Raw genomic sequence first — 23,533 nt, forward strand, 5'->3', positions numbered from 1 at the left:
GTATTAGTTGTAGTTTCCGGGTCACCTTCAAAGGTAGCCCCACGTAGAGCGCATTGCAGTAGTCCAAGCGGGAGATAACCAGAGCATGTACCACTCTGGCGAGACAGTCCGCAGGCAGATAGGGTCTCAGCCTACGTACCAGATGGAGCTGGTAAACAGCTGCCCTGGATACAGATTTGACCTGTGCCTCCATGGACAGCTGTGAGTCCAAAATGACTCCCAGGCTGCGCACCTGGTCCTTCAGGGGCACAGTTACCCCATTCAGGACCAGGGAATCCTCCACACCTGCCCGCCTCCTTGTCTTGTCTCCACTCCTTTAAACAAAGACATGAAGTTTTGTTTCCTTCACCTGAAATACATGCATTCATTTTTTTATTTTGGCATTCAGTATGTTAATTCTAGGGATGCGGGTGGCGCTGTGGGTAAAACCTCAGCGCCTAGGACTTGCCGATCGCATGGTCGGCGGTTCGAATCCCCGCGGCGGGGTGTGCTCCCGTCGTTCGGTCCCAGCGCCTGCCAACCTAGCAGTTCGAAAGCACTCTTAAGTGCAAGTAGATAAATAGGTACCGCTTTATAGCGGGAAGGTAAACGGCATTTCCGTGTGCTGCGCTGGCTCGCCAGATGCAGCTTGTCACGCTGGCCACATGACCTGGAAGTGTCTGCGGACAGCGCTGGCTCCCGGCCTATAGAGTGAGATGAGCACACAACCCTAGAGTCTGGCAAGACTGGCCCGTACGGGCAGGGGTACCTTTACCTTTACCTTTTTATGTTAATTCTATGCTATTAATTACACAGTTTTCCCTGCATCCTTCCCTCTTTGTGGACAGTTTTGTACATAAAATGGCTGGCTGATTTATTTTCTGCAAAGCCTTGTGTGGCTGGAATTGCTCGAGCGTTATTGAATAGCTGTCGCCCACTCAATGTAACTTGATTAAGGTTTAATAATTCAGCTGCCGATGGGCTCGCTGCTTTCCAGCAGCCACAGTGCAGATACCCACCGTCAGGCTGGCAGGCTCGGCTCCTTCCCAAGCAGGGCTCTCTCTCCGCTTCCCATGCTATCTGTATCCTACAGCAATTTTAGAGGCGGTTAATCACACTAATACGTTGTGTTTATATGGCATCCATTCAACAACTATTAAGCCCGCCGTACAAATGGGGGAAGCCGAACTGCAGGAGCTGCGAAGTGCTTTATCAGAGCCTCTGTTCCTGTAAATCAGCAGCAGCATCGCAGAGGCAGAATTGGGAAGCGCAGATCAGAAACGTTACGTGCCTTGGAAGGCTACAGTTGCTGGGTCCCACAGGTTGGGAGAGGGTTGTTGCACTTGGGTGCCGTTTGTGAACTTTACATGGTTGGCCACTGAGAACAGGATGCTGGACTAGGTGAGCCTTGGGCCAGATGCAGCAGGACTCTTCATATTTACAGCGCCAGCCTAACCCAGGAGACATGCACTCAGGAAGGGAGCTCTGCACTCTTCCTTGGCATGCCCATGGCAGTTTGCTCCAGGGTATAGTTTTCCGCCAAATACCTGCCAACAGATGTTCCAGTGAGGAGAAGAGAGCATCTGTAAGGGGCTTCTGTCTCTTCCAAGTCCCTTCTGTTCCCCCGCTGATACCCCATGGATATCCCTCCCTTTGTTTGATGGCTCTGCACTCCTATTTATGTAGACTCCTTTTCTTTCTTTCTTTTGTTCCTTTTCTTTTTTCCTATTCTTATTTACTTTTACAATAATAATCTCAATAAAATAAAACAATAAATAAATAAGCAAGCAAGCATGGGGAAAAGTGACCCTATTAATACTTTTTTTTTACAAGTAATAATAATAAATAAATAAGAATAAAAATGTGCACCCTACCATCGAGACCATTCCATTGTAACTATCCAATCTCCCAAAATTTCAACACCTCTTGTGATGGTTTGACCCCTTTCCGTTTTAATAGTACAAATTTTGCAAACATCTTCCATATCTCCTCAAAATCATTTCTCCTGCATATTCCCTGTCTTACCTTAATGGCACATGTTAATTTATCATTAATAGCTATATCCCACACCTCTTTATACCATTATTCCATTCAATATTCTGCTTGCATCTTCCACTTTCTAACTATAATGATTCGTGCAGCTGTCAATAAATTTGTGAGCAAGTCCTTCATAGCCTGCGAACCTTCCACCCCATCACAAATTGATAATAATGCTGTCTCCGGACTAGACTCCTTTTCAAGGGAACTCCATAGTGTGTTCAGAGTGCTCTGTGATGTGTTCCTGTGCAGCACCTCACAAACGAGATCATAGTGATGCCATGCTTGCAAATAGTTATGGAACTGATAGAGCCCCCTTGTCTGTGCCTCCCTCCTCCCACTGCAGAACAGTTGGCTGACGTCTGCTCATTTCTTTAAGAGGTTGCTAGGCACTTCTTAAGATCTTGGAAAAGGAAGTTCCATGCATGAAACTTTTATGGCACTGCGCTGTGCTTAAGCCATCTTCGTATGCATGCATGCACATCAGCTAATAATATGAGGAGCAAGCTGCATGTGTGTGATGAAGTTTGGACTTGGCTTTAATGAGATGGCAACTTGAGAGGCTGCCATCTTACATGGAGGTATTGGCTGGCAGGGGGTGGGGGGGAGAGAAAGGTGGCACATAATCATTTCTGCTTTGATTGGTTTCTTTTTCTGTCCCCAACCCTACCCCAAACACTGCTTTTTCCCTCTTGGGAAATAAGCAGCTGAGGGGCATTTTTGAGGAGGCAAAGTTCTCTTGAATGCTCCTGTGTTAATGAGTGCAGCTGTTTGAGGCTGTTTATCATTCTTTTTAAGAAAAGCGTTCTTTCCCCGCTCTCAGCCGTTATGTTTGCTGAGGCCTGAGGTAAATTGCAACAAGAAGTGTCCATTGCTGCTGTCTTGACATACCACTTTTTTCTGCTCAAAACATGTGTGTTGGTTTCATAGTGCTGCCTTGTGTTCATGCAGCACTGTGTTGGCTCAAGTGTTTTTCTTACGGCCTTCAAATTATCAGCTCTAGAAGCTCTTAAAGAACTGTTTGTGCAGCAGGTGCCAGAGAGTGCGAGAGTTGTCATCCAGGTAGGTGTACAGGTGTGATGACATGGACTGACCTGGGAGCAATCACTACTTTTTAAGAAATGCAAATATAGCAAACATGCACAGCTATTTATGTATTTTTTAATCCAGCAATTCAGAGGCCAATGTTTTAAAGTCCCTTTATAGGAAATTTGCTTAATTGTTATAGGCATTTGCTTAAAAGTTTCCCATTGAAATGAATAGGAATGAAGCATTTAAGGCTGCTTTAAGGTCCTAAACGTGGTTACAAGGGAGTAAGGCCCACTGAGCACAGATTGTGTCTGAGTGAACATGGATCGGATTGCGCTGCCTCTGCCACCAGCTTTCATGGTGAGGTAGTAGAATACCTCCTTCTGCATGCAAAAGAGCCTCCCTCCAATGTTGCAGGGAGCGTTGGGTAGGATCTCTGAAACCCAATCAGCATATAGAATACTGAGCTAGATGGACCAATGGTCTGATTTGGTATAAGGCAGCGTCATATCTTCCCACTTACAAAGGTCCCCTCACTGCTCCAATGTTCAGTCAATGAGACTTTGGTGAGTCTCATTGGGGAGTGAGATGCAAAATGAAGAAACGACGACAACAGGTGCAACTAGATGTTAATGTGGCCAGTCTGTGGTTAGGATTTCCTGCATGCTCTAAGATGTGAGTAGCAGCTGCCACAGGAGAAGCTGTTGGAATGGCTTGGGGCTGTGGTGTTGTGGGGAAGGGTGTTTTCCCATTTGAAGCTGCCCTCCCCCTGCACTTCCCACTGATGTTTGCAGCATAAGGTGAAAATGAAAAGGTATCAGTTGTTGGAGGAGTAAAACAATGGGAGAGCTATTCCCTTCATGTGCCGTTTTTTACTTACCTAGAGTCAGCTGTTTATTTAGCCTTTGTGCAGGATGCTAGACAAGATGCATCTTTGGCCAGACCCACAAGGCCTTTCCCCGTGTTCTTAATCACAGATCTCTTGTGCCCCATCTAATTTTGGCCCAAAGTCAGGATGAGTTCAAACCACCCAATGACCTTAATGCCCTTAGAGGGTACTTTCCTGTTGCCTGATCTTCTCCCCCAATGAAATATGTTTGGAAGGAGGCATTTCTCATATTCTTCTGCCGAGCCATCAAGTAAGATAGTACTTCTGTGAAAATGTTCGGTGTTCCCATTTACAAATGGGCAATTTGTTTCTGAATGTTATGGATCAGTGTCAGAGTCGGCCCACAAATTTGGCTGATCTATGCTTCTGATCTCATCCTGCGCTTCAACTGTATCTTACTCAAAATCTTCCAGGAGAGAATGAGTGAACTAGATAGTGGAGGATGGGAATGAAAGAGGCCATAGCAGTTTTGCGAAGCCCCTTTGTGCCTTGCGTGTTTTCCCCAGAAGATGGCACCCCTGGACTCTTGATTTTAACTGCATAATCTCATGGAAGCAGCAGAGTTGACAGTGTGTCTGTAGGGTGAAGTGAGGATATAGGAAGCTGCCCTACACAGAGCTAAGCCAAGCATCTTCCTAATCCTGTTTTGTCAACACTCACTGGCAATGGCTGTATGGAGTTTGGCAAGTGTGTTTCCCAGCCCTACCTAAAGATTTTGGGACTGAACTGGAATCCTTTTGCAGCAAAGCACTTCCCCAACCAGGTGCCTCTCCATCTTTTGAATTGTGAAAGAAGGAGGAAAACAGAACTTATTTACTGCTTAAGAAAAAGGCCTTTCACCTGAGATGCGGAAAGCGTTTGCAGTAGGTGTGGGAGCACAAACTTTCAATGTCCTTTTGAAAGGAAAAGGAGACAGATCAAGTGCACATCTTCCTATTTATGCCCCATCTCAATGCAGACGCTGTGAGGATGGTCCTGTTTAGCAACAGTCATTTTAAAAAGTTTATTATTGAGCACATAATATATAGTTTTAAAACTGAAACTAGCATAAATACAGAAGAGCACAAATCATTTTCCATCTCTAACAATGGGGGTGGTTTTGTTGCAGGGTGTCAGGTCTTCCATTTCTCAACAACCATTTCTATTGTTTTTATTTACTATATTTATTCATCACTTTTGACACACAAAAGTGTCCCGGAGTGACTTACAAAACATAAAGAAACACATAACATAAGACTTTGTGAGCCACGTATAAAAACAATAACAAAACAGAATACCCCAATATGCTTCTCAACATTTATTGAAAGGACAAATGCTACCCACCCCACTTCAAGATGAGCACCACAGACAGGCAAAGAAACGTATTTCAACACCCTCCAAATTAATGGTCAAATGCTGAGACATATATTTTCTCCTGGCATCCCAAACCAGACAGCAGAGAGAGCATTTCATAACTAGGGAGCCACCACTGGAAAGTCTAGTTCTTGTTTTGCCACTGTCTGCTTCACCCTAAGAATCTCTGATGGGGCTGGATTAACAATTAAGCAAAATAAGCACTTAGGGCATCAAGGGAAGGAGGACAGCACAGATATTTTCTATTGTACTTACTATGGACCATATAGACCAACAAAAATAAACACTATTTACACAAATGTAGAAAAATAAACATTATATTTTCCATCTTACTGTAGGTTTTGCTTCATTTCAAAATCTTTTAAGTGATTAGGGCCTCTAAAGGCCCTGGTTACTGAGAGCTGTATCTGAGTAATAATAATTTATTTATACCCCACCCATCTGGCTGGGTCTCCCCAGCCACTCTGGGCAGCTCCCAACAGAATTTTAAAAACATAATAAAACACCAGTGATTAAAAACTTCCCTAAACTTCCCTGCCTTCAGATGTCTTCTAGAAGTCAGATAGTTGTTTATTTCCTTGACATCTGATGGGAGGATGTTCCACAGGGTGGGCGTCACCACTGAGAAGGCCCTCTGCCTGGTTCCCTGTAACCTCTCTTCTTCCAGGGAGGGAACTGCCAGAAGACCCTTGGAGGAGGACCTCAGTGTCCGGGCTGAACATTGGGGGTGGAGAAGCTCCTTCAGGTATACCGGGCTGAGGCCATTTAGGGCTTTAAAAGTCAGCAGCAGAATTTTGAATTATGCTCCAAAACATACTGGGAGCCAATGTAGGTCTTTCATTGTTATATGGTCTCAGTGGCCACTCCCAGTTACCAGTCTGGATTAATTGTAGTTTCCAGGTCGCCTTCAAAGGTAGCCCCACGTAGAGCGCGTTGCAGTAGTCCAAGCTGGTGGTAACTAGAGCATGCACCACTGGTGAGTTCAGACCCATTGATGAGGTGTGGTGACTACATATGGTGGATTGTCTTTCGTTTTGCTTTATTATGTCTTTAAGGTGTATGGTTGGAAATCTGTCCTATAAAATTACAAACAAATAAATAACTTTCCCGCCCCAGCACCTCCAGTTTGCCACCCCAGTGTTCAACCATGCAGAAAGACACCCTTCAAAGCACTTTAAATAAAGGAAGATTTATTTGTCCCAATCTTTTCCTCAAAAGGAGCAAAAACTCACCCCTTCTTTCATTTCTCTCTTTAATGCAGCTGCCGGCCTGCATAGCTTTTCTAGTTTATTTTTGCTTCCTTCCTTGGAAGAAGAGGAATCTTTATCCTCTTCTCCCTCATCATCTCTTTCAGGGAAGGCTTGTAATAGCAGCAGTGGCAAGTTCATTTTCTATGCAATTTGTTTTTCAGGCTGACAGTGTCCCTTTATGCTGATGAGACAGTGGAAGTTCAGTGCCAACAACTAGCAACAGAATTATAATGGCATCCATTAGGGGTTGTTAAGTAGAATCTGCCACTGGTTCTTCTTGTAATTTAAGGGTGATAACTCAGCTATGCAAATAAGATTCAGGAAACAAACTGCATAATTAAAAAAGAAGAAGAACCAGAGCCCTCAAGTGAGGTTTTTTAACAAAATGGGAAAGTAATCAAAAGCACCATCCAGCAGGAAGGTTGATTAGGCTGAAGGTTAGAGGCAGGCCTAAGGTCAACCAGTCTGTGTACAGATTTGAACCTGGGTCTCCCAACTCCTGGCCTGATATTCCAATCACTTCCGTACACTATGATTAAATGATTAAACACCTTTTTAGCAATTCAAAAGGTGCCACCCTAGCAGCTGATTTTTTAAAAAAAGAAAATAATGATAATAATACAGTGTTTTACAGGGTTCATTATTTTAAATTCAATTCTCTGTGGCACAAGTAGCCATCATGGTTCCCTTCGTATGTTGTTAGGTTCGATCTCTCATCATTTGTTAAATCTTGATCGTTTAGCGTGGCATCGTCTCAAACTTTGGAACTCCCTGCCTATTGAGATCAAGCAGGATCCTTCACTGTACTCATTTCAGCACCTGCTAAAAACATTCTTGTTTAGACAAGATGCTTAGAAAGTTGAGGTAATTTTAATGTTTTAGTACAATGGTACCTCGGTTTAAGAACAGCCCTGTTTACAAACTATTCGGTTTAAGAACTCCACAAAACCGGAAGTAGTGTCCTGTTTTGCGAACTTTACCTGGGTCTAAGAACGGAATCCGAATGGTGGAAGGACACTGGCGGCGGGAAGCCTCATTGGGGAAAGCGCGCCTCGATTTAAAAACAGACTTCTGGAATGGATTAAGTTCGTAAACCAAGGTATCACTGTCTTTTAAATTTTGTATGTTTTAAAGTATAGCTGGGATTTTTTCTCGGTTTCATCTTTTTGTAAGCCGTTTTGAGGTTTTTTACAATCAAGCAGTGTATAAATTTTATGAAATAAATAAATCCCCAGCCAGCATGTCCAACAGTCAGAGGTGATGTGAATTCTAGTCTCACCCCATCTGGAAAGCAAACTTTGGCTACTCTTGACTTACAGCTATAAAAATTGCATAGGGGCATCTTTGAAGGGACACTTTCTACTTCTCTTTTACGAAAAGGAACACTACTGATCAGGTACTTACTGATATATGTGTATCAATCAGAGAGAGATTCATATGCACATCTATGCTGATTTGATTAACCCTCATACAATTATTTGACTAGAACTATTGAGTGCTAGTCCTACTGAGGACATGTGTTCATTTGTCCTTAGTTCATCCATTTCCCCTCATCCTTTTCTTCCTGCACATTATAATCACATGCACACTTTCTTAGGAGTAAGTCCTGTTGAACTTAGCATGGCTTGCATCTGAGTAGACCTGCATGGGATTATACTGCCACTGTTGAAATTTAGGTTGCAAACTCTTCACTTAATGGAGCGGGTGGCGCTGTGGTCTAAACCACTGAGCCATTGGGGCGTGCCAGTTGGAAGGTTGGCGGTTCGAATCCCCGCAACGGGGTGAGCTCCCATTGCTCTGTCCCAGCTCCTGCCAACCTAGCAGTTTGAAAGCATGCCAGCGCAAGTAGATAAATAGGTACCACTGAGGCGGGAAGGTAAACTGTGTTTCTGTGCACTCTGGCACTCATCACGGTGTCCCGTTGCACCAGAAGCAGTTTAGTCATGCTGGCCACATGACCCGGAAAGCTGCCTGTGGACAAATGCCAGCTGCCTCAGCGTGAAAGCGGAGATAAGCGCCGCACCCCATAGTCAAATTTGACGAGACTTAACTGTTTACTCCATAAAACAACATGTACATAGATGGTGCATTAAATATTAGCAGCAACAATCTGTGTTGAGAATTGCATTCTCTTGGCCATTATGCTGAAGGCATTAACAATGGTCTTTTGTTTATCCTTTCTTAGGCAACTTCAATTAGAGCTTTTATGTAGTAGTTTCATTTATTTTTTTTACCCTACCCTAGACTTCTTGGAGTGGGGCAACTTCAATAAAATGGGGGTGGGGACAATTACTGCAGGACAAGCTTCCTTGTGCAATAGCATCCTTGTGCTAACTAACATATTTGAACCATGTGCCTGGGTGTTTCTTCTGCTTAATGGTAGTGGTGGGGATACTGGTTGTGCTTGGAGGCATTAGTACAATGGTCACTGTTAAACTCTGCTGTTTCAATATCTTCTTCTGTGGTGATCACACGTTGCTGAGTAAGATTGTCTTCCATGAACATGGTCTTAACAGTGAGTCCGTAAGTGGCTATGGAGGCCAATTCTGGATCCACACGTCCTTCCACAGTGGGAACATAGGTTTCTGGGCGGGAGTTGATCACGGTGAGGGTTTGCCAAATGTGCCTTCCTCTTAGCATGTTTCTCCCTTTCGTCCTGAGTTCGAGTGTCTTCTAAACCCATGACACCTTTGGTAAAGGCTGTTCGCGTGGAGGGCTTGCAGGCCAGTGTCTCCCAGTTTGCACTGGCAAGCATTAAAAAATGCTGCTAGGACATCACCTGGGAGAACGCGTGCTTCATTCAAACAGACGCAGTAACAGATCAATAATAGATCACCTCATGCTGAAGTCCACAGAGCTAAGGATGTTAAAATTGATGAATGCATTTTAAATCAACACATATCTCTTCATTCGGAGCAGTTGGAGGGAGGGAGGGCTGGGATGTGCACAGCCATCTGTTTCTTAGGCTAGGTTTGTGTTTTTGTGTTTTTTTACTGGGCACAGATGGCAAACATCAAACACTGAAAGTGTTCCCATGTAGAACAGCAGTAATATGAGCATTCATCGACACAGGTTTTCACTCGTGGGTTTTCCCATGACCTTGTTTTTCACAATGGGTCAGCATGCCAGATTGGGTTGAATCTAATGGAAGAGGATGCCAGATTCCCAAAGGAGGAAAGGCTTTCATTTGTTGCTCATAACCAAGCTTAGCTATACTTAGGAAGGGCACGGGAGGATTATTAGGGAGTGCATAATTCCACACAAATTGCTTCCCTTGTTTCAGAAAACAAGGCTATCAACTGGTGATATGAGGGAATAGCAGAGATGCTGAAGCAGCAAGGCATTTTTCGCTTAGGGAACTTGGGGGATATTGGAAGCTGCCCTTGGTCTTTCCAGCTCAGTGTACACTATCTTTCTGCATCCCAGTGCACTCTTTGTGTTTTGGACTACCATTCCCATCAGCCCCAGCCCACTGCTTTTTAATGACTGGCAGCAGCTTTCCTACCAAGACATGCATGGGACGGAAGCGGGGACCTTCTCCGTGCAAAACATGGGCTTTATTCCAATTCACATTCCCATCAGCACAGCGATTTCCGCTTGTGGCTTCACCCCACCTTGTGCACCCTCTATATCTGTTCCAGAGGTTTTCCCAACTCTCTGGAGCAGATTTGGGGAGGTGTGGGGAGAGGAGAGGGCTGCAAAGTCTTGCACTAATGGAACATGTTACTTGGATACCACCTCATGTGCTCTACCAGCCAGTAACTGAAATTTCAGGGTTTGTTTGCCACACGAGTGGTGAGAAAAATAATGATCAAGTGTGAAGACTGTCAGGAAGATGTAAGTTAACCCACACTGACTTTTCCAGCACAAAATAATTTAAGAATCAATGGACAGGAAGTACTGAAAATGTTGCCACTCATGTCTTCTTAGGAATGGTGGGGCAAATGTTATCTTTCACAACATTGCAACCCTTTACCTGTACGCTCAGCAACAAGTCCCTCCAATTTCAGTGGGCTTGATCTCCAGTAAATGTGTTTAGAATAGTAGCCTAATACAGTTCACGTGTATTAGATGGAACAATGTACAGTGGTACCTTGGTTTACAAACTTAATCTGTTCCAGAAGTCCATTCTTAAACCAAAGCGTTCTTAAACCAAGGCGTGCTTTCCCATAGCAGTGGGGTACTCAGTTTACAAAGGGAACACACTCAACAGGAAGCAAAACATGTTCTTATTCCAAGGCAAAGTTCACAAACCAAAACACTTACATCTGGGTTTGCAGCGTTCTTAATCCAAGTTGTTCATAAACTAAGCTGTTCTTAAACCAAGGTACCACTGTATACAGTTGCCTCTGGATTTTAGCCCCAAAGTACCCCTGCTTATCAGGCTTATCCCTATTTTCAGGCTTCAAAAGAGACTAGGAAGATGTCTGGAAAGAACAGCATTTCTCCCTACCATTTTTAGCCCATTGATCTTCCTTTTCCCTGCCATTAGAACTGTGGGGAGTCCCATCCAAAAGACTGACACTGGGTGGGGAAAATGAATTGGAAACACAAGGCAAAAACGAATCACATAACATGCACTTAGTTTCCATGCTTGTCTACAGGGATGGCTGAACTTTGCTTGTAAGGCGTTGCTGCTTTATTATTTCATCAGTACCAAAAGGGCACCTTAATTAATGAATTTTTACTATGGAGACAACAAACCCGGCTGTATCTGACTGGCGAGTGCAGGAAACAATTTTATAAGCTCATTACGCCTCTCTGCTGAAATCATCTAAGAAGCCACAAAGTTTACCAGTGCCTGAAAGACAATTTGACTTTCAGGTAAGGAAATCCGATCAGTCACAGTTCTTGGGCAAGGCAGCTTGGAGGAAAAATCCAAATCGCAAGCTGTATCTTAACTGAGCATGCAGATAACTGCCCCTCTGTGATAAACACAGGGATGCTGGAGGGAGGGAAAGGACAATGGGGTGACCACAGATATTACCCTCTGTTTCCTCCCACTGAACTGTGACTCAGACTCCCAACATCACCCCTGGCTGTGTGATCCTTGGAGGGAGTCCTCAATTTCCCTTTTTATCTAATGGATGCAATATTACTCCTTGCATGCCTCACAGGGGAAATAGGGCAAGTTATGCTTTGTACTAGTTTAAGCATATTTATTCCTGAAAGCCGCTGCATACAGCCTTGACAAATTAGTCGCCTGTAGCTGGGAAAAAGACAATGGTGTCAGATGTAAAAACCTTCTGTAGTGAATGATTAGAGGATCCTGTTACATGTGCCAACTGCTACTTAGCAAGAGAGGCTGCCCCACTGGTGAATTTTTCTTCCTTGCTTCCCAATTACTGTATCAGCTGTGCTAGGGGCGAAGGTCAGTCCGCATGAGCACTTCCGATATTAGGGGCCTGGGGTGAAACACAGCTGGTTAGAGTGTGATGCTGATAACACCAAGGTTGCAAGTTTGATCCCCGTATGGGGCAGCTGCATATTCCTGCATTGCAGGGGGTTGGACTAGATGATCCTTGGGATCCCTTACAACTCTATGGTTTTATGCCAGTGCTTCTTAAGCTCAAGTACCATTACATACACATATACATACGAGGGGCAAAACTGTGACACCCAATGTTTCTCTTAAGAATGTTTCTCTTAAGAAGAGCCTGTTGGGTCAGGCCACTGGCCCATGTAGTCCTGCATTCTGTTCTCAAAGTGGTGGGCATGGGGGGGGGGGACAGGAGGTGGCAATTCCTGCTTCTTCTCAGGTGACGATGTGGGATGGGCCGCCCCTGCCTATACATGTACAGCTGAACATACAAAGGCATTGTGTAGGATCATACAGGGACACAAAAATTTAAGCACTGTTGAATGCCATAGGGCAGGGGTCTGCAACCTTTAAGACAAAAAGAGCCACTTGGACCCGTTTCTGAAGAAAAAAAAACTGGGAGCTGCAAAACTCGTCATTATAAAAATAACTTTTTTGTCACTTCTTATTATTTCTTTGTTTGACCCCTCAGAATTGAATTGAATTGAATTTATTAATACGGTCACAGACCAGCATCAACACACACAATAACACAGATCATAAAAAATATCAGAAATACTAGGAACAATATAACAGGGCTCTAAATACAAAAATTAAAATTAATTGTTCGCGTGCCCCCTGTAATTAACATTTAGGGGTTTGAACATTATGGGATACCACTTGCTTCCTGCGATTGATTGCAGACGCACAGAATTTAGCTACATTTAATGTAGTCTTGGGATTCTTGTCCTCTAACAGTAGTTTTAAACTATGGTATTCCGAATCTTTCCTGGACTTTTGCAAAAATCTTTCCTGGACTTTTGACCCCTCAGAATTACTCCTCCTCATAGAAATAAATGTTAAATTAACAAGTTACCTTTTTGTGTGTGTGTGTGTTCTTCACTCCCCTTCAAAACAGTGACCAGCGTACATGCCCCTTACAATGTAGCGGGCGGGCAGGAGGGAAGGTGACGTCGGGATGGTGCGTGACTAACGCACGCACCGCCCCCATGTGACGTCACAGCCAGTACAGCGCCCGCCACAGTGGGGAGTGTCGGGGCGCACAATGCGCCTCCTCCCCTCGCTAGTATCCGCCCCGGAGCCACGGCAAAGGTGTAAAAGAGCCACATGCGGCTCCGGAGCCGCGGGTTGCAGACCCCTGCCATAGGGAATGATACTCAACCACAGTGTCTCCAAGACTCTGGAGAACTACCATCTCTGTACTGCCTGCCTTCATGCCTGCAGCACACAGGATCACAGGCTGTCTCTTACATTTGTGGCCTTCATAACACCTGAAAGAACACAGCAATTTCTGAGAATGCATAGCTGTCCTCCGTAAGTTTTCAGCATGCTTCGCATCTGGTGACGGCCGGCACCAGGGACTCCTCATTGATAAAAAGAATGTGACTCCTCAGATGGCACACAAGCTCAGTGCTCTTAACATTCTTTTTTATAGACCCATTAAGGGGGCAAAATGAAAGTGAAGAGGGATGGGGGCGATTTCTCTGCATATTTCTTAGCTATTCCAAATGTGTCTGCATGAGCAGAAAGGAATTTTTGGCATTACTAAATGGATCAAGGCTGGAGCGGGATTAACTAGCACAGAGTTTTGTTTTTACAGCTGGGCTACCCTGTTCTCCAGATTTTATTCTTATGTGCAATGCTCACTCCATATGGGTAGACTTAGGGGGCAGTTTCTACGCTGTCCCATTAAGAATGCCATCGCGCCACTGAAGGTCTCCTGACCCAAGTGCAGCGAGATTTCAATGGAATGCAGAGGCACATCCAAATCCATTTTATGAGGAGACATCGGGCAAGCCTGCGTAATGGTAGTGTTCGTGGAGAAATAAAGCAGAGATTACCTAACAGCCAAATCTCGGCGTGAAAAAGCAATTTGTCAGGGATCATCAGTGAAAGGTTGCTGAGGCTAGCCAGAGTTGAAAGGCCTCGGGAATTAGGAGCCGAGAAAGGATGCCAGTTAAGGTCAAGGGCCAGAGATAGGTCAGAAAGGCAGGAGGCCAGAAATTAAAGCCAGTGTCCTAGAAGCCAAAGCAAATCAAAATGCCAAGAGGTTAACCTGAGGCAGGGATCAAGGCCAACAGTGGAGAGAGCAGTGAGGAGACTGCTTGAACTGAGAACAAGGTAGAAGACAAGGGACTGGGGGAGGGGGGCTTCAGACCCCATATTTTGCAGAAGAAATCCAAGCCCAAAGATTATGGTGGTCCCTTCTTTGGAGATACAGTTCCCTCATGGCTTTTACGTGGCAACTGAAAGCATGTCTTTTCACATAGGTATTTTGAGGGAGGATACTAACCCCAGTATACCTGAAGGAGTGTCTCCACCCACATCGTTCAGCCTGGACACTGAGGTCCAGCGCCGAGGGCCTTCTGGTGGTTCCCTCACTGCAAGAAGTGAGGTTACAGGGAGCCAGGCAGAGGGCCTTCTTGGTAGTGGCGCCCATCCTGCGGAATGCGCTCCAATCAGATGTCAAGGAAATAAACAACTATCTGACTTTTGGAAGACATCTGAAGGCAGCCTTGTTTAGGGAAGTTTTTAATGTTTGATGTTTTGTCGCTTTTTTATATATTCTGTTGGGAGCCGCCCAGAGTATTATTATTATTATTATTAATAATAATAATAATAGTAACAACAACTGCTGTGGTTTTCTTTGGGGTCGACCGCTGAATTATTACTAGCCTTGTTAAAATGTCTTGGAGCGGTTTTCAGCAATGAGTTAGACCATCCTCACCTGAGAGAGAAGTATAGAACATCGATTCCATTTCAACAAATGAATGAATGAATGAATGAATGAATGCATTTGCCCATGTTCTTTGTAATAAGAAAGCAGCCTTACCAGCGGCAGGGCTCTGCGGGGCTTCTGCTGCGGAAAATTGTTTCTTTTTACTGTATCCCAGAGCAATGTGCTGCATTCCAAGTCATCCATACAGTACTTTGACTCAGTGGCGTAGCGTGGGGGGTGCAGGGGGGGCCAGCCGCACCGGGCGCAACATTTGGGGGGGGCGCACTCGCAGCTCTCTGCCCCTACCTGGCTCACTCACTCTCTCTCACAGTGCTGGCTGTGCGAATCCGATCCGAGCTGCCGGGTCGCCGCCCACTGTGGAGGGGGAGGGTGCCAGGCGTGCGTTGCGGTGCGGAGCGGAGCGGAGAGAGAGGGAGGGAGGGACTATCTGGGGGAGGGACAGTGCAGCGGCCGCCCAGCGCAGTGCTGAGTGCGGGAGAGAACCACACCCGACCAGCCCAGGCAGCAGTAAGAAGAAGCTGGCAGCGGCGGCAGGTTAGGGGTTAGGGGTGCAAATTACTTGCCTTGCCCCGGGTGCTGACAACCCACGCTACGCCGCTGCTTTGACTGCTTTCCCTGTATTCAGCCCAGTGCCAGTCTGGCGAGTTTGCAGGCTGAGGTGCTATGGCGGCTTTATCGCTCAGTCCTCAGACCAGTGCGCCTGCCTTTGAAAATAATCCAGCTCATCTTCCCGGGCTTGGTGTTTTCCTTTTGTCTCAGTGGGGCCTTTTTCATGCGTTGTTAGCACATTTTCAGCCGGTTTGAAGAATGCTTTGAAGGGCGGGCCTGCCACCAGGAGCCTTGCACTGGAGCCCTTTGATGTTAATCCCGGCTTTATGTGTCTACATGACATTTCTGCGGACAGGCTGGTGTTTTCTCCATCACCTGGCAGGCACTGCTGCGAAGCGAGTGACACCATCAATAATGCTCCGATGACCACAGTTTTTATTTCGGTTAGTGGCTGAGAGGGGGAAGGAGGGAAGAGACAGTAAGATGTGGGGAAATGATGGAGTTCTCAAGGCTACCTAGCAGGAATGGGATATGGCAGCTTTTGCCTAGGCAGCGCTGGGCAGCCTTTGGGCCTCCAAATGGTGCTGGACTCCCAAATCCCATCATCCCTAACCATTGGCCAAGATGGAGGGAGTTGGTGGAATTGGAGTCCAACAGCACCTGAAGGACCTAAGGTTCCCTAGGCCTGACCTAAGGTGTATTTGGTAGCATTTGGCACAACTGTGGTAAATCCCTCCCTCCCTCAGTTCAATGCTGATGGCACTTCTCCTTTCAACAATCTTTTTTTATTATGGAAGGAAGTTACTTAGTATAAATAACATAGAATAAGGTGAAGTGAAAGACTGAAGAAAATACAGCTGCTGTAGTAGAAGAAAAGATGGAAGAAGAGAAGCAGGAGAAGAGGGGGGCAAGAATATTGTTAAATGTTGATGATATAAGACTGGATTAATAAAAGCCTTCCCCCCCCCCCTTTTCTTAGTGCAGATTATGTAAATAAATAGCTGATAAGCATTAAAGATGATTTACATTATGTCAGTCAATGTGAGGCTGACTTTACACATCAAAGTGTTTTTAGTTTTTTAATCATTACAATTGTTTATACAGTATATATGAAAATGTGCAACATATTTCCTGGCAAGCAATTAATAGATGAGGAGACAATATACATATAAACACACACCTCCCTGCTCAAAGAAAACTAGTATGTCAGGAAAAAATGTTCAACTGAGTCTTCCGCTGGCAGTTTAGTTCCTGACTCCTCCATTACCACTACAATCTCTCTCCCCCCCCCCCCCCCCGCCCAGCTTTCAATGTTCTTCCGTTTCACCAGTCCTTACCGCACTGCAATTTTTTGGAAAGTTTCTCATGACGTAAACTAACTTATACAAACTAAACACACATGTGCTAAACTGATTGCTTTACAGATTGTGTTGTATGATAAGGAGGGGGAAAATGAGTATATTTTTCATAGGATCAAGAGCGCTCTGGGATGGTCTGTGGGACAGGGTGGGTTGTCTTCTTCAACAGAAGCTGAGCAAGTAATGTGCTTTCACAGTATAGTCCCAGTTAGTGCTTAAACCTTGGCCCAACTCCCAACTAATCACTCTTGCCTCACTCCAGTCTAAACCATGCCAGGCAACATAATCTACTGAAGATCTATCCTGAGAGCTCAGAGGCATTAAAAGTGAGGCATTAACAAAATTCAGTGCCAAAAAACCTGCTTACTTCTCTGAAGAATTTTCCAGATAGGACTGAGCAAAATAATGTTTACCCCACTTTGCCTAGTCCCTTCCTCCACACACACACACACATATTTATAAATATAGTGAACTTTAATACCAATCTGCTATGCTCCAAAGCACCTTGAGAATAAGGCCAGGATAATTTATTTCCATTTGCTTTCCCTTTTCTGTCCTCAGGACAGAGCAGTTTCAGTGGACTCTCGTCCCAGCCAGCTTATTCTGCTCTATCAAAATCCTTTCTACCTATGAGTGATCACTATTGATTTGTTTCTGGCAGAGTTCCAGTATCCCAAACAGGCAGAAATCCATCAGGAAACACTTTCCCTGCAATGCACCTCTTGTTGTATTTCTGCCCACCGGGTCTCTGTTGAATTTCTGTCTGCCTTGAAGCCCAAATCTAGCCCTGTTCTCAGTCCTCCTGAGATGAAGAAGAGAGAAAGAACGTGCGCACTGGTGAGCCACACGGCAATTCCCGGTACGTCCGCGGGCCGGATCCAGAAGGCAATTGGACCTGATCCAGCCTGCGGGCCTTAGTTTGCCTACCCATGACGTAGGCTTTAGGCAGACAACATAGAGGAAATGGCTGTCACATGCCTGATAAATTATAGGTGACGACTGGTCTCTAGATTTGTTTCTAGCACTGAGCTACAGTACTAAGGCCAGCAACCTTTTGTTCCTTCTTTTATTGAAACTTTTAAATTCCAGTTGGTCATTACAAGAACTCTAACTAAGAGGTAAAAATGGTAAAGGTAAAGGACCCCTGGACAGTTAAGTCCGGTCAAAGGCAACTATGGGGTTGTGGCGCTCATCTCACTTTCAGGCCAAGGGAGCCAGCATTTGTCCACAGAAAGCTTTCCGTTTCATGTTGCCAGCATGACTAAACCGCTTCTGGCACAACGGAACACTGTGATGGAAACCAGAGCGCATGGAAACACCATTTACCTTCCCGCTGCAGCAGCACCTATTTATCTTCTTGCACTGGCGTGCTTTTGAACTGCTAAGTTGGCAGGAGCTGGGACAGAGCAACAGGAGCTCACCCCCCCCCCCCCCAGGGATTCAAACCGCTGAGCTTCTGATTGGCAAGCCCAAGGGGTTTAGACCACAGTGCCACCCATGTCCTTGTAACTAAGAAACAGTGCCTGAGTTTCCTCCCCCCCCCCCCCGCAGCTCCCAGTCCCTTTTCCTTTTTGTCATGTCTTTTAGATTTTAAACCTGAGGGCAGGGACTGTCCTATCAATGGCACTCAGTAAACTGCTCTGGGGGCCTTTTTTGACTGAAGACTAGGATGAAATGCTTTCAATAAATGTATGGGCACATACACCACCCAAGAGGGTGAAAGGCACATTGTTGGATCAGTTGCCAAGAGTTTGAGACACTTGCCGTTTAGTTCACAGAGCCCCAATTTAAGCAGGATGTGAAGTAGAACGAAAAGAGCTGGGCAGAGATGGGAGAGCTTACATATTTCCACATCCAGCAGCTCTCCTGTAATAGGTATCAACAAATCTATTTGTCTTTCCTTTAATCTCTCAGAGGACACTTTTTGTGTTTGACATTAACAACAAAGTGCATTCCATCTTCTGCCAGTCTGTCTTACATAAGTGGGAAAGTCTTTACCCGTGGCAGTTAAGAAGCCCATCTCCCAAACATCTCTCCCTGCCCCAAGGGCCTGTGCCGCTGTTCAAGAGGGTATTTTAAGCTTTGACATCTAGAGAAGCTGTAATCGAACCTGACACGGGAGCACTAAGAGCCCTGCTCTCACACAGAGCTCCTGAGAGGGCATCATGCCTTCATTTTGATGGCCCTTGCAGCTTGAGGGAAATCCAGGTCAGGAGGAACTGCAACATGGATGTATGCCCCTGGAGGAGGAGGAGAGGACAGAGGGTGAAGAAAGAGGTGGGAGTAGAGGGGAGACCTTTCCTCATCCTTTGGATCCCCTGGGAAACTCAACAAACCTGTTGCACCTGGAACTCTTTGAATGGGACACAACTGTGGGAAACCTGAGGAAGTACCATCTTCTTTGTGCTTGCCCATAAAATGCAAGTCTAGAGTGATGTCCGCTGTTTCCAGGTGTGAGACTTTTGTGGGTGAGCTGAGAGTTTGTTTAGACCCTGGAGGCTGAGAGGGAGGGTGCATCAGAAGGATAATAAATTGATATTTATTTTTATAGATATTAGTAACTTTGTAGTGATATAACATTTTTATATTTAACGCTGTATTTTTTCTAACATTTTATTTAAGTTGTTTGTTGTTGTTTCAGTGTTTTGTACGCTGCTTAGAGGTATTTTTAATATGTTAAGTGGAATAGAAATTAAATAGTCAATCAATCAATGCAATTTGATGATTCCCCCCCAAAATAAGCACCACAGTGGATGGAGTGAACTTACCCCTTTCCAAAGAATAAATTCAAAAATTAATCCAAACAGTATGAAGGACCTTAGCTTTTTATTTTTTATTTATAAAAATATTCATATACTGCTGTATTGTTTTAAAAAAAATATCACAGGGGTTTACAACAATAGAAGAAAACAAAACCAAGCAATAGTTCAGTGGTAGAGCATCTACTTTGCATGCAGAAGTCCGCAGGTTCAATCTCTGGCATCTCTGGGCAGACCTGTGGAAGTCAGATGTCAGCAGAGAATGCTGAGCTAGGGGGCCCTGTGGTCTGACTTGATATAAAGCAGCTTCCAATGTTCCTATGACTGCACCAGTTCTTTTTGTCAGTTTGCATTTCTCAGTACAGAAAGTATTGATCTGATGTGTAGAGATCTTTCCTGTTCTGCTTAGTTAAAGAGGGTTCTGGAAAGTTTTCTTTCTATATGAAAGAAACAGGCAGAAGGTTCTTGTTTGGGTTATTTCTTCTGGGAAGCTGAGTACATCTGGTTTAAACTGGTTCTGTTCACTGGCGGAGGAACAGGGGTGCAGGGGGAGCGTACTGCCCCTGGCAGCACGATCCCGGTGTGGTGCCATCACAGCTGCCCCCCCCTGCTGGGTGCCACGCCCCTGCAGGCGGTGCACCACGCCCCTGAGACATGTGCCACGCCCCCGGGATATGCGCCAGCCACACCCCCACCTGCTCTCCGCCCCCCCCCCGCTGGAGCTTGACGCTCTGCCACTGGTTCTGTTAATTTTCTGTCAAGGTCATGCTAATAATAATCAGTCTAAGAGGAGCCTGGGATTCACTTACTTTCTCTTCTATCTCTTTGTCCTGTTCTGTATGTTTAGTGTTAAGTTTAAGTCTTATTATAATTCACTGTAAGTTTTATTGTAAGTGCTGCAACTGGATTTTTAAGGACTGTGCCAATCCTGAATGTATTGGATTTGTGACCATTATGCTCATTTGCCTTCAGTAGCAGTAAAGCTCTGCTGGATGAAGTACAATGACCTCTGGTCTATTTTGGGGGGAATTCTGCAACGTGTCTTTAAGTTGTTTCCTTCTCCAGAGATGGTGCAACACTTTTCCCTGGGGGAGGTGGGAAGTGCTTGGTCCCATGTGCACCAAGGCCTGAGCAGAGCCTGGGGCAGATGCGATGAAATCCAGAAGCCCCACTCCCTGACCCCACCCAAATCACACTTTTCTTGTAGCTTTCAAAGGGCAGCACCTAAGGGAGACCCCCTGGCACCCCTGTAATCCGAGCACTGTTTCAAAAATCCTAACAGGAATTCAGTCACCCTGGAGAAAAAACTCTGTCACCCACCTCCCTCTCTCCCTTTCTCCTCTTTTGGTTGAATCCCTTCTTCCCCACTCCCTTTCACCTTCTCGATCACAGTCTCTTGGCACTCTAATTGCCTGGGGTTCTAGCAAGGTTTGCAACCCCAGCAAAGATAGCTGTAGTTCCCACCACTTCCAGTCTTTGGCTGCAGTGTCTACAATGCAATGTGAAAAACCAGCAGAAAGGAAACAAATTGGGGCAGCATCAGTATTTAGGACAGCTGGTGCAATAAGCCATGTGATGTGTTCTTAATAATGACGAAGGGCTGCTGATTTGGGGACCAAATTATCTTTCTTTTTTTTAATTTGCTCATCGGCTTAAAAATCTGGTCTGACAATAGCTTAAGCCTCATTGACTTGACCGCTTTCCTTATTGGTTTCCTAGCTTGAAACTGAGCCGTTTCCCCGTTGCTTAGGAAACATCACGGAGAAGGGGGGGGGGGGAGAGATGTCTATTCTGCGGAGGGAAAAGAGCAATAACATTTCATATAACTTCTGCTGACAGAGACAGCCTCAAACCTGAAGGGGATTGAGGGCAAAGATCTAATTTTGCAATAGGATGATATCCAGTTTTTCTATTATTACGCAGGGTCAGAAGATCTCTCCTTTGTCAAAGTCAGCTTTGGTCCTGGTGAAAGGAACTGGATAAAGATTTGCAGCCAAAAAAGAAAAAAAGAGGCAGTGCTGCTTTCTGCAGAAAAGGTTAATGCAGGCAGTTTGTACGCAAGTAAAAAAGGTGCAATATAATTATACCTCAGCACCTTCACTGTCATAAGATGCTTCGTTACCTCAGGCAAGTTTGCTTCTTTGCCACTTACTGTTTCTTTAATTCCTCATGGTTTCTTTAATTCCTCTAGAAATATTATCACCATATGACAGTGAAGGCTTATATATGTTTTTGGCCAGCATGTCTAGTGCTTTCGGTCACGAAGCTGTTTGCAACAACAACAACAATTTATTATTTATAGCCCGCCCATCTGGTTGGGTTTGCCCAGCCACTCTGGATGGCTCCCAACAGAATATATAAAAAGCGACAAAACATTAAACATTAAAAACTTCCCTAAACAGGGCTGCCTTCAGATGGCTTCTAAAAGTCAGATAGTAGTTTATTTCCTTGATATCTGAGGGGAGGCGTTCCACAGGGCGGATGCCACTACCGAGAAGGCCCTCTGCCTGGTTCCCTGTAACTTCACTTCTTGCAGGTAGGCAACTGCCAGAAGGCCCTCGGCGCTGGACCTCTGTGTCCAACAACAACCTTTCAGTGTTCATCTGGGGCACTTCAAGTGCAGGAGGCAAATGTGCCCCCCATCTCTGTCTGGCCCCTGGTGGGCACAAGCTGGCCAAGGCTCCCTGAAGGCAAGGAGTCAGAGGAGCTAGGAGAAGTGAGAGGCCTTTGCCTGAGGGAATTTTGTGCATGCTAGATTGTTTCCTTTTCTGTCCCATTTCTTTGCCTCCATCCCTTTAACCCACCTCACCTTTTTGTCATTTTCAGATTGTGATTCTCACAATGGAAGCATCCCCACGTGTCTGAATGATGACCGTTGTAAATATGTCCCATCTCCCACTATCCTCCTCCTGTGCTGTGACTTACTGCCCACTGCTTGTAACTACACATTGTCTTTTGCCCAGCACTGTTGGCACCTGAACTTTTTGCAGTACCCGATTATCGCAACATAAGCACACTTAATTCAAAGCCAACACCGCCCAGGATAAAACATCTCATCTCTCCAACAGGCTGTGCAAACACTGCATTTTTATCTAAAGTGGCGAAGTCAACCATCTCCATTTCACAGGGATTTAGAGTCTTAATTCCATCCTAAATGTTTGCATAACACTTTGAATTTCCTCAGAGTGTCAGAGCCAAAGCTCTGCTACCAGGCCCTGAAAGCTTGGAAGAAATCAATTTTGGAGAAAGAGGATGGTGGGGAAAGAAATGAGACAAAATGGGTCCATGCTGACATATTAAACAGCAACAGCTCTGTGTTCCTCTCCAATCACTTTCTACACCCAAGTTTGGGGCCATGAGCAAGCTCTCCATTGTGAGAATCAATTGGGGATTTTTTTCACAGTATCTGGGTCCATGAACTGACAGGATCTGTTCCAATCCACCCGCATCTTCGAGCTCTCTCCGCTGTTGTGCTTAGCTGGCAGCCTGTTCAAAAGAGCACTCAAAATAAAAATGCTTATTAATGCTTTGAAACTAATATATCCAATCAGAACATTAAAAAAGGAGGTGCGATTTGTCTTTTGTTAGAGAAAGATGCGCCAGAAGGCCTTTCCTGCGATTCCCCCAATCCCTTTCCCTTTGCTTCCTGCTTTAATTGGAAAACACTGGCTTGCTTGTAGTCCGGGAGAAAAGAAAAGAAATAAATAAAGCAAGGGAACACTTGGTGCATTTCAAAGAGCTGTTGTCAAAGTAACTGGGCTAAAACCTAGGTGGGTTTATTTATCTGTATTCTCCGCTTGAGAAACTCCAGTTGAAATGGGCTTTCAGGGTACAAAAGTAGCCAAGATTATTCCTCCTCTCTGCCTCCTCCCCCCTGTCCCTTCCACATCTGCCATTCAGCCGGCCACACTTGCCTGCCTGGACCCCTTGGTGGTGCCCAGATGCCAGGAAACGAAAAGGTAGGCCCGCTTCAGGCCTGCTTTAGTCCACAGGCTGGCTGTGGATGTGATTAACGAGCAGCCGCTGGCAGATGCAGCTTATCTTGAGAATG

Source organism: Podarcis erhardii, assembly GCF_964252035.2.
Source record: "Podarcis erhardii genome assembly, chromosome: 1".
Lineage (NCBI taxonomy): Eukaryota > Metazoa > Chordata > Lepidosauria > Squamata > Lacertidae > Podarcis > Podarcis erhardii.